The sequence below is a fragment of the Dermochelys coriacea genome, chromosome 8, assembly GCF_009764565.3.
Source record: "Dermochelys coriacea isolate rDerCor1 chromosome 8, rDerCor1.pri.v4, whole genome shotgun sequence".
NCBI classification, from domain to species: Eukaryota; Metazoa; Chordata; order Testudines; family Dermochelyidae; genus Dermochelys; species Dermochelys coriacea.
In genome coordinates, this window is record NC_050075.1 from 72,397,747 (window position 1) to 72,410,897 (window position 13,151).

Sequence of the window (13,151 nt, forward strand, 5' to 3'; positions counted from 1 at the left end):
GGAATTTGTTTGTTTTTTCTATCTGGATATTGCACCATACATAGAAATGGAATTTCTCTTAAATCAAAATCTATAGTCAGAAAATTTATACAAGACTGTTCTTTAATTAATTTTTTAAAATTAAAATTTGAGACATTTACTGTTCTATGTTAGAGTTGATTTTTAATATATTCTATTGAAGAATTTGTATCAAAATTTGTAATTTTTTAAAATTATGGATTCAGTTGTGGTTTTCTCACTGCACTGTATAACTAAAGGAGCAAAAGAAAAAAACAGAAGTGGAATGGCAGAATGTTCACTTTGATTTTTAGATGCTTCCTTCACTTGTAAAAATTTAATTCTGATTAATCAGAGACATCTGTCTTTACTCTGTTGTGACATGCATTGATTTGTGATGCTGTTGCTTTCAGTAATGTAGAAGCAGTTGCCTTTATGAGGAGTAACAGCAGAAATGTGAAGACTAACTTCATTCTAAACCTCACTATTTTTTTAATTTGTATGCTGCAGGTTGCATTGCCAGTTTTAAAAACAGACTAATGATTAAAAGTGAATTAAATTTCAACTAAAACATTATATTGCAAGAAAGTATTTACTCATCAATTTATATCTGTACAATACATAGTAATAAATTCTACACTATATTTTCGCAAACCATATCTAAATGAAGGATGTTGTATATTGTGCATTAATTTGACCCAAAAGTACTACATTTCAGCATGCTGTTATTACAACGCACTGATTCATGCTTCAGCTAGTTGAGTATGTGTACATTTGTACTCCATTTACCTCTCTTTGTAATTATAGGTGGTAAAATTGTGTTAGTGACATATTGTTTTCCATACCATTAGTATTTCACTGAAGTGAACCTGTGTTAAATATATAAATATATATCTATATCTATATCTATATATATATGAATGATATTACAACACAATAATTTAGATTAAAGTAGTTATATATATGGTGCCAATCCAGAAAACTATTTAAGATGTATTAAAATGCAGAACCTTGACATTTGAAATTCTGATGTTCTTAATATGACAAAGGTTATTCTGTGGAGTTTTGCTATAATATGAAATATTAATATTTCACAATACAGTTTTGATGAAGTACAATTTACCTAGCTTGCATATGATAAAGAAATTAAATGCTTACCAAGGGAGTTCAGCGAGAATTAGAGCCCTGCCTGAACATCTGCTTGAAATTTTATTATCCTGTCCTACTGACAGCATCACTCCCTTGTTGTTTTTCTAGAGTGACAGCTGAATATTGCATTGATTTCTACAGCAAATATGTTTAGGTGAACTATGTTTCCTTTTTTAGAAATTAAAAACATGCTTTGGATTTTCATCCTATAATTTTTTTATATGCTCCTGACATTTGTAGATGCCAGATTGAGGTCTAGTATGCTGTAGTGAAGATAGACCATTGACTTGCTGTGAAATGCCAGTTGATATCTCAGTAAACAGAAATATTACTATTCTTTATTGTGTGGCCTGTATGGGCTTTCTTTGGGGAGACAAATGATCAGATTGTTAATGTCAAATATAAAAAAGATGGTTTGCCTTTCTACTAAATAACATCAAGAATAACTTTTATTAACTACATTCTTGAACAAAAAAAACACAAAATTTTACAGGATTTCTTAGCACACACAGCTTGCCTGTGACTTGAATTTTTTATTGTTTTATAAATGCTCTACTGATTCTGAAAATATAAACTGTGAATTTGAGAAGAGTTGCAATGAGGAATATAACATTCTATGGCTGGCTGACTGATATTTAGATTTAGATGTTTAAAGTACATCAAAGATTAACAAATGAAGTAAAATTTATCCTGGGGACATAAAATAATATGCAGTTATTATTAAACAACCCACTATGTCAAAAAGAGTCTACTTAACTTGTATATTTAAATAGAGAAATGTTACTCAGTTACGAAGAAAAGACATTCATGCTGAAAGTCTGAGCAAAAGGCAGGTAAAAAAGTCTTTCGCATAATCTTTCAGTACCTCATTTCCCTGGTATGATCAGTTTAAGGGCCAAATTCTCTGCTTTGCCTAGTTTTAGCCCAGCCCTGGCAGAGTTTACAGTAACTTTTTAAAGCATGTTAGAGGCTGTTCTCAACTCTGACAACTTGAACTGAGCCAGCTGAGGAACTCCGGAGTGCTCTGCATTCCGGCTAGTGCCACACCCTCTCCCCCCTACCCCTCTTACACCAGGGATTGCTGGGGCATGGCATAAAGGCCAACTAGGTCACCTGTAGACCCATTGGGATGTAAGAGGATGTAGCCTGTATCATGCATACCTTCAGCAGCACAATAGAAGTAGAGGGACCAGGAAATCTATCTGTGAATATTTAGTGTATTGGGTACTTAAGAGGGAGGGGGACCTAAATTCATCCCTGGTGTAACTCCACTGAAGTCTTCCTCCCTGAGTAGGTGTAAGTACTGATCCTACTCCTTGAAGTCAGTGGAAGAGGGGTGAGTATAGCCCCATATTTGTAAGGATAATTTTTACCATTAATGAGTCAGATTATATTGTCTACCATTTTGAAGTGCTGAAGACGGTGGAATATGTTTGTAAAAAAGCAGAATTCAGAAGTCTTTTAAAGAAAAGAAAAATCCCCATTTGTAGAATGGATTTCTCATGGTGGCATTTACAGTTTTCCAAAAAAAAGGAGTACTTGTGGCACCTTAGAGACTAAAAAATTTATTTGAGCATAAGCTTTCGTGAGCTACAGCTCACTTCATTGGATGCATCCGATGAAGTGAGCTGTAGCTCACGAAAGCTTATGCTCAAATAAATTTGTTAGTCTCTAAGGTGCCACAAGTACTCCTTTTCTTTTTGAGAATATAGACTAACACGGCTGCTACTCTGAAACCTTTACAGTTTTAGGAACACAAATAGCCACATCCTCGTGATTTTGTAATATTTTTCCAACTGCTGGATAATGGGATGCCCAGAGCACAAAACCCAAAGCACAAAACCCACAGAGAGGAGCTCTATTATTCCCACAGGAAGATGCACAACTCCATGACAACTCTGCAATGGAACACAGAGTGGGATGTGGCATGTCAGGGTTATGGTCAGTGAATCTGCACACAACATAGCTCCACAAGCCCAGATTCCTACAAGGAGTGGGATGCCAGGCTGCATAACCTGTTTGCGATTTAATAATTCAGTGGCATTAAAAACACATGTAAATCTTTACAATTAGCTAAATCTTGGTTAAAAGTCCCAAGCATTTCCCAACAACTTCCTTTTTTACAAATCATCTCAAATTAACAAGCTGTATAGTCTTGTATTACTTTTGTATAAAATAACTGATTCTTCCTCCAATGTATGCCACGTTTTTTTTCTAAAATGGTTACAGTAGGTCTGATTTACAGTGCTGAGTGCCGCAGCTCCTGTTGACTTAATTTGGAGTGTTCAGCGCTTCTGAATATCAGGCCCAGTTAAGGTGACCAGATAACAAGTGGGGAAAAATAAGGACACTTTTCTTTTTTTCTTTTTTTTTGGTGGGGGGGACATATAAGACAAAGCCCCTAATATCAGGATGTCTGGTGACCCTAAGTCCAGTATCTTGAAAAACACAAATGTATAACATACTTGTATTAAATTTTGCAGATCACAGTTGATCAGCTACAGTAAATTGATATCCTCTAAGGAGACTTACAGCACTCTTGACAAAATCTGAAATAATATTCTATAACAAAGGATTTCAGTTAAAAATACAGGCTCTACATATGTTAGAAATTGACAGGGCTCATTTCTAACATATGTATGCAATTTAGATTTTTTTTTTATTTTCATTTTCTTGGTTCAACATTTTGTTGAACTATTTTTTGTTTCTCTGTCTATATTGACATGTAGAGTTTTTCATATCATAGTTCATTCAAACTTCTGCTTTTGGAGTAACCATTCTGCCTTTTATCAGAACCCTTGAGGTCTGTAGTTTTAGCCAGGATTTATATGGCCCTTACAAGATATGGAAGTTTTCCCCAAACTTTTTTTTTAATCATTGTGTGCACCCTGCTTTTTCACCAGTTTGTTTAGGGTACTTTTTCCATCATTTTTACACATCCACATTTTCATGTCCAGATCAAGTCACCTATCCTGCAAATGCTTATGCACTTGCTTAACTTTAGACAAATGAGTAGTTCCATTGACTTAAAGTTAAGCAATTGAATAAGTGTTTACATGGCTATGGACTAACATTGTATTTTTACATTTTAATAATGTATTTTTATTTTGTATCATTTTAGCACTAAACTTACATTAAAAATGATTTGTAATGTAAAAGTATTGGTCTCATTTTGGTTGAATTATTTTTCTTTCCCTGCCATATTTTTTTCTTCCCTCTCTTCTGGTCTGTTGCTTCCCTTCTTTTCTGGTCTTGTCTGTTGCTTCTGTTTGTTAACAATGTTTAACCTCCTACAGCTTTACTCTCTCTGTTGACCATAGAAAAGAAGGAAAAATAATTAAGTGAGTTGTGTGATAAAGGAGATGGCCTAGATGTTGCTGTTAGCCATAGTCTCTTCTGCAAACTCAGCTACCCAAGTTTTCCTTGTTTCATCCAGCCACTTTGAGACTACCATACCCATGGGCAGTCTGAGAACTTCCTTGCCCATCCCATCAGGTGTATTATGGAGAGAAAACATGTGCCCCCTAATTGAATGCACAATACATTCCACACAATGGAGCAGATCATGCCTGTTGGAATATTGTGCCAGTTTAGCTAAAGCTGTGATTTTAAACTGATTTATTCACAGTGGTTCAAAATCCTGTGTGGGTACACTGAACTCAAAGTAAACCTGGTGTATTGATTCAGTTTACACTGGTAAATTTACAGGCATAAGAGAAACTGATGTAACTAGTTTTAAAATGATGTGTGTGTCCACACAGTGGTTTGCAGTGATTTAACTCAATCAGTTTTCACACCGATTTTATTGAACTTAGTACAGTTTGTGTATGAGGACTAGGGGCTTTTCTGCAAATTTATGTCTTTCCTCTTAACTCTTGAGTAATTTCCCAAATGAATTAGCCTAAACCAAATTAAGGCCACTTTAATTCTGAATGAGTGTGTCCATGTAGGGGTTTAATACTGTTTAACTAATTCACTTTTAATTCAGATCTTTAGCTAATTCAGATTAATTTTCCTGAATGTCCTCATAGAGACAAGCTTGCCCTGACTTCAATAAAATTGGTGTGAAAACTAATTTAGTTCAAGTCAGTTAAATCATATCAGTGTAAAAGCAGTGTAAGGCATAGGAAAATCAAGCCCTTGCTCTTCTACATTCTTTGCTGGCATACCTGATACTGACATGGGTGATTTTACTCCTGATTGTCATTAGTGGAAGAGCAAAATGAAGTCCCATATTTTTAAATACCTGAAGCACTGCTTATATTAAAATAACTATAGCTAAAGTATTGTATTGTGTTAGTTCATTCTAAACAACACTTCCCACCAATCTTCAATTCTGATTTGCAACTTTCATTATATTTTATCAAAATATTAATATAATGTGGTCATGAATTCTGGAGTCTATCACACAGTCAATGTGTGTGATTTTTGCACATGTAAATATGTATATCCCTTACCCCAGGTTCAGAGCACTTGTCCAAAATACTATAGTCATATCAAAATACAATTTATAATCTATAGAAAGGAGGGAAAAAACAATCTTAATGCTTTAGCATGTGCATTTTAATTGTGTTTAATTACACTATCACATAAAATTTCTCAGCTGATACAATATAAAGACATACAACTTTTGATTCATATGTGTAAAACCTTGCCATTTTTGTTCCATTTACTTATATTGATATCATTGTGTTATGCCCCAGTACATATCTATTGTCTGACTTTTTATATCACAAAGGTAATCTAACTACAAAGTACAGTCTTGCAATTCAGAGTATAAATAGAAACGTAAGTAAACATAAAACAGAAGGTACAAAACTTAGCTACATATTTAGATACCATCTACCAGGAAATTTTCACTGTAACTCTATATTGTATACTTAATCTGTAGAAAATTGTGCAAGTACATTTTACTATGTATTTTTTCTATAAACTACTGCCAATGCCTCTGTTTGTCTGGCTTCTGCTATAATTTAATGCACTATAAAGGGTTTTACATGAAATTATCACACTAAAACATGCTATAAGTAAAAAAAACAAAAAAAAACAAAACGTTTCCTCAGTTTCTTATTTCAGCAGGTGGCCTTCTAGTACTAAAAAATTCAAGCTGGTAAACAGTTCAATAAATGGACAACCTACATATTGATTTTTTTCTCTAGTTATGTAATATTATTCACTTCTTTTTGTCCAGAACTCTGTTGTACAAGGATTTGAGAGTGCTAGAAACATGGTGGTAGTTGTGTATTGGAATGTGCAGAGTAGGGAAGGCTGTCACAGCAGTCAATAAGATCTGAGAGGTGTTGACTAATTGCCTGCTAATTACACAGTAAATTGTCTAATTAAGCTGATGGTTAATTAGGGTACGCTTTCACAGCAGTCTTGTGGAATTTTTGTCTGATGTCTGGGAAGCAGCTTGTGTAATTGGCAAACTGGTAAGCACTGGCAGAGAACATGACTAGAAAGCACACTGCCAGTAGATGACAGAATAAGGATGCATTTGAACAAGGGTTGTCAACAAGAGTTGTCATGTGAACACTGAGGGTTTTGTTAGCGTTCTGTAGCTATATGGCAGTGGGCAAATTAAGAAATGTATCTAAAAACTCTGGAAGCTCTGAATAAAATAAGGCTTTCTTTTTTACTTTTAAGGAATATTAGTGGTTTGCCGTTGTCGTGTTTTATCCAGTATATGAGTTTATATATAAAAATATACAGTGTGCACTTTTATTGGACTCTCCTTAGAACAATGTTAGTTAAGAATCAAAATAGATGCAAAAATATACTGCAGTTACTTACGCAAGGTTAAAAGAAAAGGAGTACTTGTGGCACCTTAGAGACTAACAAATTTATTAGAGCATAAGCTTTCGTGAGCTACAGCTCACTTCATCGGATGCATTTGGTGGAAAAAACTGAGGGGAGATTGATATACACAATTGGTGTGTATATCAATCTCCCCTCTGTTTTTTCCACCAAATGCATCCGATGAAGTGAGCTGTAGCTCACGAAAGCTTATGCTCTAATAAATTTGTTAGTCTCTAAGGTGCCACAAGTACTCCTTTTCTTTTTGCGAATACAGACTAACATGGCTGCTACTCTGAAACCTGTCATTATGTTATGCAAGGTTATTCACATTCTGTGCAATGTATTATAATAAAATGTTGTGGAGTGCCAACCATTAGAGTAAAACTAAATCATTTAAATAGACAGTTGAACATTGGTATTGCATTGTTATAATATGAACATATCTTACTGCTGTTTTTTACAAAATGATATGATTTTCAAGCTCATCGCTCATGCGTATGAGCTATGCATAAATATAGTATGGTTACTGAAACAGTCCATATTCCATCCTAACAGCCTTCTGTTGAGATTTTAGTATTATGGTTACACAATATTCTTTATTTTAGAAAAAACTATTTTTCAAAATTCTAGTTAAAGTGCTATAGCAAACCTGCCTGATTTTGCTTATACAGTGTTTTATTTGGCCTGATCGAAAGCCCATGGAAATCAATAGGAAACTTCTTTAGGGCTGAAATGTACATGCTGAGTTAAAGCCCCCAATTCAGAAAATCATTTAAGCCTGTGTTTTACTTTAGGCCTATGAGTCCCAATAAAATAAATGGGCGTACTGACATACTTAAAGTTAAGCACATGCTTAAGTGCTTTGCTATATCAGGGCCTTGGCATCATGCAAGATTGAGCCCTAATGCAGTGCACAGATTTAATTTACTCTTATGTATTAGCAAAAAATAAATAAACAAAACCCTTCATAGGCATCATGGGACTAAATGCAGAAAACCCAAACATTCTAAATTAAATTTTAAAAGGATATATAATTTCTTCAGAATAATTATTTGTATTTAGTAAAATTTATCATGCCTAGTAATCATTTCATAGTCACAGCTATGAAATATGAACTTGAAGGTCCATCTATTCATTTTTGCATATACACAGTATATAATAATTCATATGAATAATTCCCCTTTCTGGAAGAGTGGAGTGGTTTATCTTCACTATGTATCATAGAGTAGTAGAACAAATTCAGAAATTAACATGGCTGGTGAGACTATTGAATTTTCTTCAGTCAAAACCATGAGTTATATGTTACCTATCACCTGGCAAAAAAGGTAATAATCAGGTAATAAAGTGTAATAATCAGGCTGGAGAAGATCCTAACATTTTTATTGTAAGGGATTCTGTCATTGGAACTCCTTCCATTCTGTGACTGTTACTTCTCTCTCCCTGAATATGCACAACTAGTGCTGTGGTTCTGTATTGCAAGCTTCCCTTGCAAAACTGTGGAATACTGTATAATTTTTTCCTTGGAAAAATATTTGAGCAAACTCGTAGAATAATGGCAGAATTCTCCTGGACACCCATCCATCAATCCTCAGGGCTCTACACAGCTAATCATGAGGTCAGCAACTCATTTCCTTTGAGGAGATGACACATGTAGTTTTCCTCTTTTGTCAATTTTTGCACAGTAGAGGATATGTGAATTAGATTGTCTGATTCTTAGCATAAAATCAGAGAGAGGGTCAATTATTTGATAAATCCGAAGGGTCCTGATAAGGGCACACCAGCAGGCAATAAAAGTTGATAACTCCTTTAAAACAAAAATCCTTTAAAAATATTATATATTTTATTTCTTCTCAAAATTGTGAACTGTATATTTTAAACAATCCTAAGTGTAATGCATTATGAGGACTGGTTTCAACAAATGGTTCACTGGCAAATCCAAAATATAAATTTAATTCTGGGCTGAACTGAAAATTATATTTTTCAATGTTTGTCAAATTATTATTTTGGATTGAACAAAACATTTCGTTTGAGACAAACAAACAAAATGTTTCATTTCAACTTAGAGCAATTATTTTTATATTTTTTTTAAAAAAGGAAATTTCCAAACAAAAAGTTGTTTCAAATTGAAAAAATCAAAATATTTTGTTTTGAAAATGTCAAAGCAAACACTTTCATTTTGAAGGGAATTTTTTGTAAGTTTTTTTTCCAACTAAAACAATTAAGCAAAATCAACATGAATTCATGACATTTTTCAGTGTATCTGAATATGAATTCCCCCAGCGCCAAAAATCTTCATTCAGTTCTACTGGTTTCTTTCCTGTGTGAGAAGCCCTTCACCTTGGACGGTTTGTTAATAGTGGTAAGTTAAATGTTATCCCATCCCCAATTTCAAAGGCATTTTTTCTTAATTTTTCACAGGAAGTGTTCCTTCATGTGTATAAGAAACTATTTTTTAATCTTTGATAGTAGAATGCCGGAGCTTACTCTGCCAGTTTGCCATCGGACTACAGAAACTGAAAGCACACATTGCCATCGTCGGATTTACTTTCATTTTCTCTAGTGTGGCACCAAATGGAGGTGTTGCTCATGCATTTCACTTTCTGAAGACAGAATAAGTGTTAAGAGGATAATTGTTCCTTTTTTGCATCTTTCAAAAGGAACTTTTGGCATATTCTAGAATGAACCATGATTTAATAATTCATGGGAAGACTGAGAAAGATGAAGCTGATAATTCATGTAATATAGTTAATGTATTATTTTTCAGTCTAAGAAACAAAACCCAACTGCAACATCAGTGTCTTTGAATAACAACAAAAAGTTATTGTAGCTGAATTGCTGCTCCTACAAAGTGTGCAGTAACTCCTAATTTCTCTAGAAACCATTGCTAAAATTATTCATATTTTTACAAGCAGTTATTAAGTGCTCATCATTATATCGTTTATGCACTTAAGTTGTTTAGATTGAAAGCCAAAAATTTTCCAAGTACCAATTAACAAATTTTCCCCCAGTGTAAAGTGCCTCACCTGTCTCCTTTCTTAACTATACCTCATCTTTAAATAGCATAGACAGAGAAACTCATGTCAGCAAACTGGCATTCTCAGATGTGTATTGGGTAACTGCTTCTTTTCTTTGGGTGTGCCCTGCTTTGGGGTTCTGTGGGGTTCCATCTTGTCACCCCTCTTAAGGAATGTATGTGGGTATTAGAAGGAATAAGTAAAGAGATATGGTTTGAAATGTGTTCAGTGTGCCAAAACTCATCTTCATACCTCTCAGCTGATTCAGCTGGAACAGTGCTTGCATTATTCAGTGCTTGGGGAAGACACGGGCATAGAAGACAGCAAGCTGGGTGAATGTCAATCCAAACATGACAGAGGTGATGCTGGTTAGTTGAGAGAAATGTCTAGAGGATATGTCATGAGAAATATCAGCCCCTTTGACTGAGGGTGTGTGTCAACCAGTTGTGAATGAGGTTCACAATCTAGGGATGTAATTAGACTCCCTGCTGCTATTAGAAGATCAGCAGCAGCAGCTAGGATGGCTTTTTCAACTTCTCACAGCCAGAAGACTGCATCTATTTCTTTTGGATGCAGACCTGAAAACAGTCATCTATACATTTGGTATTTCAAGATTAAACTACTAATGGGGATGACTTCTTAAATCTATCCAGAAACTGTAGCTGGTGCAGAATCTGGTGGCCTACTTGTTAAGTAGTGTATCAGTCTGTGAGCATATTGAAGCAGTGCTCTCTGATCTGCACTGGCCTCCTACTGGTTTCCAGATTGATTTTGCCGTTTTATTTTAGTTTTACCTAGAAAGCCCTAAATAGCCTGCTTTTAAGAGACCATCTTTCTCCTTACCGCCACAGTTGTGGTCAGTGGATGCACAGTGCTAAAGTTCCACTGGTGCAAAAGAGAAGGGAGCTGCTGGAGGGAATTTACCAGTTGGCCCCACAACTTCAGACTTCTTATTCCTTCAGTTTGGTCCATAACAACCTGAGTATGTTAACTTTCACAACATGCTGCAAGGTTCATCTTTTTTCCTTAGTTCTCATGGAGTTTGGAAAAGGGTCATGTTGGAATTCTGGTGGGGGTTTTCTTGATGGGAATTATTATTATATTTAGTTGCTGCAAGGGGTAGTGCTTTTGGTAGGTCAATTGATGACTCTATTATGTATGAATTTTACTTTTAAGAGTTTGTCATGAGTGCCCAGAATCTGAAATGGGTTAATACAAATCTCAATAAAAAAATTATCTTCTCTTATTCTCATGGCATATTTTAACTGTGATGAACTGTTCTACATTCATAGATCTCTCACTGATGTCCACAGAATATTGGAGTCCACATCTGAATTTTGTACGTGCATTTCGTATTTCCTAAAGGACATAAATATTACATTACTTATTCCCAGAGGAAAAATGCCATGTACCTGGAGCTAAGATTAAACAAATCTATTAATTATTTCAACCAAAATATCGTTTAGAATTTTATTCATTTCTCAGGAAAAACAAGGACTGAAATAATTTAGTTTAACCCAAGTTATTGGTCTGAACATAGAGGTAACTGAGTAGAATTTAATGGAGGTCACACTAGGTGATCTAGATTGTTTCATGGTCCCTTCTGGCCATAAATTCTATGAAGTTGTAAAGCAACTATAACCTGCAATTCTTCTTCGAGAGATGTCCCTGTGGGTGCTCCACTTCAGGTCAAGGTGCATCCCAGTGCCTTTGATCGAAGATTTCTACAGCAGTACCCCTATGGGCCGTGCATGCGCTGTGCTTGCCTCTCAAGCTGTCAGTGTTAGAATAGCACGTGCATAGCCCGGGCTTCTCAGTTCCTTCTCTACCGTCCCCGGCTAGAGGCGGAGTTCAGCAGTGCTCTTTGAGATTAGCTAGTTAGTTTGTTTCTCATTTTATTTAGATAGTGTTTAGTCATTAGAGGTATCATTTAGACAAGATATATTAGCTGTTACATTTTTTTAAAAAAAAAAAAAACACCTCAGCCGTTACGGACATGCCTGGCTCCCCAGGCTTCAAGAGATGCGCCTCCTGTAAGGATGCCATCCCCATCTTGTATGGTCATTTGCAGTGTGTATGCTGTTTGGGAGAGTCTCATGTACCCCAATAATGCACCCACTGTGCCAAACTGAAGCATGGACCCCCAAGGACAGGGAACTCAGACTTAAAATGCTCCTCCTGGAAAACTCTCTCAGACCTGCATCTGACCCTGGCCAGCAAACACTCTCCAGAGGCAAAGCCAAAGCAAAAAAGGTCAGCTTCCTCCCCCCTCAGGGACCGCTCCTCGGGGAAGAAGTTAAAACCGGCTCTCCTGTCTCCGGTAACTGCCGCTCTGCGACTCAGTACCTTTTAACTCGGCAGGCACCTCAGGACTGACCATGAGTCGGCTGCCCCACTACCTGGTGCCGAGGCTCAGGGCTTTCAGTTGCCCACCTCTTTCCGCTTTCCCTCAGCCACCTCTGTCACTATGGTGCCAATTGCTGCTACGGTGCCAAGAACACAAGCAGCAGCCGCGGCACCGTCCCTTGATCATGCGGAATCGCTTTGCAGCCGACTCTCTCGGAACCAAGCCTCCTGAGGTCTCCAGCTGCCCTTACAGTGCCTACCCCAGGGGCACCTACTCCTCTGAGGCAGCTTGCACCCCCGGGACACCCTTCAGTGCATCAGCAGATGCCCCAGCAGACTCTGCCTCCGCCATCTACACTGGCACAAGCTCCTGGTCAGACAGCTCCACCTCAGTTTTTACAGCCAGAAGAATCAAGGGTGTCCCACTTCCCTGAGTCTCCTCGGCACTAGTGTATCACCGAGACCTTCAGCACCCTACCTTCAATACTCCCCACTACATCAAGCCTCTCCAATGAGGAGGAGGAAGAGGAATATGATGAACAGATGTTTTCCTCTCAAGTATTCTCCCCAGGTTCAGTTACCTGCAACTGGGAGATGCATTAAAGCACATTCTCCATATCCTCACGGCTATCCTCACTAGTATGGCAATCCCTGGATGGGACCACCTATGCCCACCCCCCAGGGCAATTGCCACACTGGGGTCCATGGGCCTACATCACAACACACTCAGGTACTCTGTGGGCTGCCAGGAGGAAAGTTGTCAGACCCTCCCCACTGCCAGCTTAAACTGAAACCCAGATAAGACCTGAAGTGGCCGCCACCCCTACAGAGGACACTACCCTGCAC

At 36.8% G+C, this 13,151-nt stretch overlaps 1 protein-coding gene across 1 annotated transcript in view; it reads left to right on the top strand.

Moving 5' to 3' along the window:
- DPYD (dihydropyrimidine dehydrogenase) overlaps window positions 1-13,151 on the top strand; it is a 542,721-nt gene that overhangs the window by 303,216 nt on the left and 226,354 nt on the right. The window lies entirely within an intron of this gene.